Below are 6,975 nucleotides of genomic sequence, written 5' to 3'. Positions count from 1 at the left end.
CAGACCCCAATCCCATGGATATCCCAAATAGACCCCAATCCCATTGATATCCCAAATCCCTGAATCCCAAAGATCCCAATCCCCTTTCCCAGAGATCCCAACCCCATAGATATCCCAAATCCCAGAGATCCCAATGCCATGGATATCCCAAACAGACCCCAATCCCACGGATACCCCAAATCCCTGAATCCCAGAGATCCCAACCCCATGGATATCCCACACAGACCCCAATCCCACCCCGTGACGCTCCGGGGTTATCCCGGGTCAGCCGTTCCCGTTCCCGTTCCCGCTCCCTCGGCGCCGCAGCCGTTCCAGTTTTTCCGTCTCCCGGCCCAACCGGTTCCATCCGGCCTGTCCCGGCCTGCCCCCACATTCCCGGCTCCCTATAAACCCCAGCAGGGCCTTTTGGGGCCAAATCCCCTTTTTAGGGATCCCATGGCAAGGCTGGAAAATCCCTGAGCCGGCCCCACTGCCCTCGGAGATTCCCGGGATAATTCCGTGAGTAGGGAATTCACCTTCTCCCTTCCTTCCTTCCTTCCTTCCTTCCTTCCTTCCTTCCTTCCTTCCTTCCTTCCTTCCTTCCTTCCTTCCAAGGAGTTTTGGGATTTTTGGGGTTTTTCCAAAGGAATTCTGCAGGCTCGGGGCCCATCCTGAAATTGCAATACATTGAGGAATAGCCTAAATTTATTCCAGTGAAATATCGCAAATTTCTCCCGAAATTTTACAGATTTAATCACTGATTTATCCCAGTGAAACATCCCAAATTTATCCCAAATTTATCCCAAATTTATCCCAAATTTAATCCAAATTTGTCCCAGTGAAAGGTCCCAAATTTAATCCAAATTATCCCAAATTTAATCCCACATTTATCCCTGAAATATCCCAAATTTTCAAAATTTAGCCCAAATTTATCTCAAATTTACCCCAGTGAAATATCCCAAATTTATCCCAAAATTTTCCCAATTTAATCCCAAATTTATCCCAGTGAAACATCCCAAACTTATCTCAAATTTCCCAATTTTTTCCAAATTTAATCCCTAATTTATCCCAGTGAAACATCCCAAATTTATTCCAAATTCCCCCAATTTAATCCCAATTATCCCAAATTTAATCCCACATTTATCCCTGAAATATCCCAAATTTTCAAAATTTAGCCCAAATTTATCTCAAATTTACCCCAGTGAAATATCCCAAATTTATCCCAAATTTTTCCCAATTTAATCCCAAATTTATCCCAGTGAAACATCCCAAACTTATCTCAAATTTCCCAATTTTTTTCCAAATTTAATCCCTAATTTATCCCAGTGAAACATCCCAAATTTATTCCAAATTCCCCCAATTTAATCCCAATTATCCCAAATTTATCCCAGTGAAATATCCCAAATATATCCCAAATTTTCCATATTTAATCCCAAATTTATCCCAATGAAAAATCCCATATTTATCCTAAATATCCCAAATTTAATCCAAATTACTCCAAATTTATCCCAGTGAAATATCCCAAATTTAACTCAAATTTTCCAAATTTAGTCCCAATTATCCCAAATTTAATCCCACATTTATCCTTGAAATATGCCAAATTTTCCAAATTTAGTCCTAATTATCCCAAATTTACCCCTGTGAAATATCCCAAATATATTCCAAATTTAATCCAAATTATTCCAAATTTACCCCAGTGAAATATCCCAAATTTTCTAAATTTAGTCCCAATTTTCCCAAATTTACCCCACTGAAATATTTCTCAGATTTACCCCAGTGAAATATCCCAAATTTAGTTCAAATATCCTAAATTTATTCCATCAAAATATCCCAAATATATCCCAAATATCCCAAATTTATCACAGCAAAATATTGCAAATTTATTTATCCCAGTGAAATATCCCAAACATGTCCCAAATTTAATCCAAGTTATCCCATATTTAACCCCACATTTATCCAAGTGAAATAACCCAAATTTTCCAAATTTAGTCCAAATTTTCCCAAATTTACCCCCAAATATCCCAAATTTATTCCATCAAAATATTCCAAATTTACCCCAGTGAAATATCCCAAATTTATCCCAAATATTCCAAATTTATCCCAAATTCCCAAGGCACCCCAAATTCCCATCCTTGCTATCAAGGAAATTTTCTGGTTATAAAAAAAAATGGGATAAGAGGAGTGAACAAAAAACAAAACCCACCTGGAATAAAGAGAATATTTCCATTTATTTACTGAAAAAAAATCCATTTTTTTGACATGTACATTTCTTTTTGGAGTGGGAAAAACCTTTGGAATAAAGGCAATAAATTGATTTCTTGGGAATATTTGCAGATGTGCTTTTGTTGTGGGGGGAAAAAAATCCTTGGTTAAATATGACTTCATTTTTGGGGAAAAAAAAAAGTCCTTGGAATAAGTGAATTTAATTTGGGGGGGAAATCCCTTTGAAATATGTGCAGTTATTTTTTGGGGTGAAATCCATTTATAATAAGTGAATTTAATTTTTGGGGAAAATCCATTGTAATAAGTGATTTTTTTTTTTTTTTTTGAGGGATGAATCTATTGGAATTAGTGGATTTAATTCTGAGGAGGAAAAAAAATCCTTGGCTAAATACACATTTATTTTTGGGGAGGAAATCCTTTAGAATCTGTACATTTATTATTTTCTGGGAACACACCCCATGGAATCCTTGCATTTATCATTGATTTTTTTTGGGAGGAAACCTTATGGAATCTGTGCATTTTTTATTTATGTTTTTTTTTGGAACAAACCCCACAGAATCTGTGTGTTTATTATTTTTTGGGGGAACAAACCCCATGGAATCTGTGCTTTTATTTTTTTTTTTTGGGGGGGGGGGAACAAACCCTATGGAATCCATATATTAATTAATTTTTGGCATAGAAACTCTATGGAATCAGTGCATTTATTCATTTTTTTGGGGGGTAGAAACCCCACAGAATCCTGACAGTTTTTAATTTTGGGGGAACAAACACCATGGAATTCGTGCATTTTTTATTTATGATTTTTTGAGGTAGAAACCCCATAGAATCCTTACATTTATGATTTTTTTGGGGAACAAACCCTATGGCATCTGTACATTTATTAATTTTTTGGGAACAAACCTTATGGAATCCCTTCATTTATGATTTTTTGGGAACAAACCCCACGGAATCTGTGTGTTTATTATTTTTTTGGGGAACAAACCCCATGGAATCTGTGCTTTTTTTTAGGGGGGGGGAGAAACCCTATAGAATCCATATATTTATTATTTTTTGGGAACAAACTATGGAATCCGTGCCTTTATTACTTATTATTTTTTAGGGGAGAAACCCCATAGAATCCTTACATTTATGATTTTTTTGGGGGGGAACAAACCCTATGGAATCCATATATTAATTAATTAATTTTTGGGGATAGAAACTCTATGGAATCAGTGCATTTATTCATTTTTTTGGGGGTAGAAACCCCACAGAATCCTTACAGTTATTAATTTTGGGGGAACAAACACCATGGAATTCGTGCATTTTTTATTTATGATTTTTTGGGGTAGAAACCCCATGGAATCCTTACATTTATGATTTTTTTGGGGAACAAACCCTATGGCATCTGTACATTTATTAATTTTTTGGGAACAAACCTTATGGAATCCCTTCATTTATGATTTTTTGGGAACAAACCCCACAGAATCTGTGTGTTTATTATTTTTTGGGGGAACAAACCCCATGGAATCTGTGCTTTTATTTTTTTTTTTTTTGGGGGGGGGGAACAAACCCTATGGAATCCATATATTAACTAATTTTTGGGATAGAAACTCTATGGAATCAGTGCATTTATTCATTTTTTTGGGGGGATAGAAACCCCACAGAATCCTGACAGTTATTAATTTTGGGGGAACAAACACCATGGAATTCGTGCATTTTTTATTTATGATTTTTTGAGGTAGAAACCCCATAGAATCCTTACATTTATGATTTTTTTGGGGAACAAACCCTATGGCATCTGTGCATTTCTTCATTTTTTGGGGAACAAACCTTATGGAACCCTTTCATTTATGATTTTTTGGGGTAGAAACCCCATGGAATCTGAGTGTTTATTATTTTTTTGGGGAACAAACCCCATGGAATCTGTGCTTTTTTTTGGGGGGTGGGGGAAGAAACCCTATAGAATCCATATATTTATTATTTTTTGGGAACAAACTATGGAATCCGTGCATTTATTACTTATTATTTTTTAGGGGAGAAACCCCATAGAATCCTTACATTTATGATTTTTTTTGGGGGGGAACAAACCCCATGGAATCTGTGCTTTTTTTTCGGGGGGGGAGGAACAGACCCTATGGAATCCATATATTAATTAATTTTTGGGATAGAAACTCTATGGAATCAGTGCATTTATTCATTTTTTTGGGGGGGTAGAAACCCCACAGAATCCTTACAGTTATTAATTTTGGGGGAACAAACACCATGGAATTCGTGCATTTTTTATTTATGATTTTTTGGGGTAGAAACCCCATGGAATCCTTACATTTATGATTTTTTGGGGGGAACAAACCCTATGGAATCTGTACATTTATTTTTTGGGAACAAACCCTACGGAATGCCTGCATTTATGATGTTTTGGGAAACAAACCCCATGGAACCTGTGGGGTTTTTTTTTTTTTTGGGGGGGAGGGGGGTAAAAAACCCTCTGCAATCCTTACATTATGATTTTTTGGGGAACAAACTCTATGGAATCCCCACAATTATGATTTTTTTTGGGGGACAAACCCCACCGAATCCTTACATTTATGATTTTTGGGGGAAAAAAAACCCTTGGAATCCTTACATTCCGTATTATTTTTTGGGGGGGAACAAACCTTATGGAATCCGTGCATTTATTATTTATAATATTTGGGGGGAAAAAACCCTTGGAATCCTTACATTCCAATCTTTACATTCCGTATTATTTTTTGGGGGGGGGGAACAAACCTTATGGAATCCGTGCATTTATTATTTATAATATTTTGGGGGAAAAAACCCTTGGAATCCTTACATTCCGTATTATTTTTTTTTGGGGGGGGGGAACAAACCTGATGGAATCCGTGCATTTATTATTTATAATATTTTGGGGGAAAAAACCCTTGGAATCTTTACATTCCATATTATTTTTTGGGGAGGGGGGAACAAACCTTATGGAATCCGTGCATTTATTATTTATAATATTTGGGGGAAAAAACCCTTGGAATCCCTACATTCCAATCTTTACATTCCGTATTATTTTTTGGGGGGGAACAAACCTGATGGAATCCGTGCATTTATTATTTATATTATTTTTGGGGGAAAAAACCCTTGGAATCCTTACATTCTGTATTATTTTTTTGGGGGGGACAAACCTTATGGAATCCGTGCATTTATTATTTATAATATTTTGGGGGGAAAAACCCTTGGAATCCTTACATTCCGTATTATTTTTGGGGGGGAACAAACCTTATGGAATCCGTGCATTTATTATTTATAATATTTTGGGGGAAAAAACCCTTGGAATCCTTACATTCCAATCTTTACATTCCGTATTATTTTTGGGGGGGGGAACAAACCTGATGGAATCCGTGCATTTATTATTTATAATATTTTGGGGGAAAAAACCCTTGGAATCCTTACATTCCGTATTATTTTTTGGGGGGGAACAAACCTTATGGAATCCGTGCATTTATTATTTATATTATTTTGGGGGAAAAAACCCTTGGAATCCTTACATTCTGTATTATTTTTTTGGGGGAGACTAACCTTATGGAATCCGTGCATTTATTATTTATATTATTTTGGGGGAAAAACCCTTGGAATCCTTACATTCCGTATTATTTTTTTGGGGGGGAACAAACCTGATGGAATCCGTGCATTTATTATTTATAACATTTTGGGGGAAAAAACCCTTGGAATCCTTACATTCCAATCTTTACATTCCGCATTATTTTTGGGGGGGGGGGACAAACCTGATGGAATCCGTGCATTTATTATTTATAATATTTTGGGGTAGAAACCCCACGGCATCCATACATTTATGATTTTGTTTTTTTGTGGGGAACAAACCCCACAAAATCCTTGCACGAACCCCCTACCACCACCACCCTACACCCACCTTTCCTCGGGGTGGGGGGGAGTGAAAAAAAACCCAAAAAATCCTATTTTCTCTTCCTCAAATCCCCAAATCCTCAGATCCAATTTCCCAAAAAAACGGGATGCAGGAGGAAGGGCAGGACCGGGGGATATTCGGAGTCTTCCAGCCCTAAAGATGGAGCTGCTGGAGCCGCCGGAGCTGCGGGGCTCGGGGCCGCTCCCTCGCGGCCGCCCGGGATCCGGGCTCTTCTTTCTCCCTTTCCCCCTTTTCCTGCCCATCCATCCATCCATGTGCTTCTGTTTTGTATTGTCCCGCTCCTCGCCCGCACTCCCGCTTCCAGGGCATTCGGTGGGTGGGATTTGAGCAGGAAAAAAGAGAGAGAAAAAAAAAAAACGAAAAAAAAAAAAAAAAAACCGTGGAGGAGGAGGGGAAAAAAAAGAAAAAAAAAACTCACCCAAAATTACCTTTTTTTTTTTTTTTTTTTCTTCTTTTCCTGCAACAGGAACCGCCACCAAAAATAGTGCAAAGGCCCCGCGCCGCCGCTTTCTTTATGCTGCACCTCTCGCCCTAAAATCAGGTTTGGAATTGGGGGGTTAAAAAGTGGGGTTTGGGGGGTTTGGGGAGAGGGGGTTGGGGGGGCGGAAAAATGGTTTAAAAAAAAAAAAGGGGAAAAAAAAAAAAAAAAGGCGGATCCACGTGGTGCGAGGGGGGCAGACAGAGATCCCATTGTTCCAGGGAAATCTGGGAATGGGAGCGCGGGGGGGCGGCGGGGATGGACACGGGGGAGACCCCCGGGGGGGCTCTGCCCCTTCCCCAATCCACTAAATCGCCCCCACCCCAAAATCCGGCGGCAGCGCCCCGAGAGCGCCGGGGCTTTGGGGGTTTGGGGGTTCCGGGCG

General features: G+C 38.6%; 1 long non-coding RNA gene across 1 annotated transcript; it reads right to left on the bottom strand.

Moving 5' to 3' along the window:
* Positions 1–561: 561 nt before the first annotated feature.
* Positions 562–6,692, bottom strand: LOC134429716 (uncharacterized). The gene is made up of 3 exons (XR_010030637.1): positions 6,531–6,692; positions 2,183–2,268; positions 562–650 (listed from the first exon to the last, which is right to left on the bottom strand). It is a non-coding gene; the product is annotated as an uncharacterized LOC134429716 (long non-coding RNA).
* Between the last annotated feature and the right edge of the window lie 283 nt (positions 6,693–6,975).

The sequence above is a fragment of the Melospiza melodia genome, chromosome 26 (genome assembly GCF_035770615.1).
Source record: "Melospiza melodia melodia isolate bMelMel2 chromosome 26, bMelMel2.pri, whole genome shotgun sequence".
Lineage (NCBI taxonomy): Eukaryota > Metazoa > Chordata > Aves > Passeriformes > Passerellidae > Melospiza > Melospiza melodia.
The sequence above is the reverse complement of the archived record's forward strand: the minus strand, read 5'-3'. Positions and strand labels throughout refer to the sequence as shown.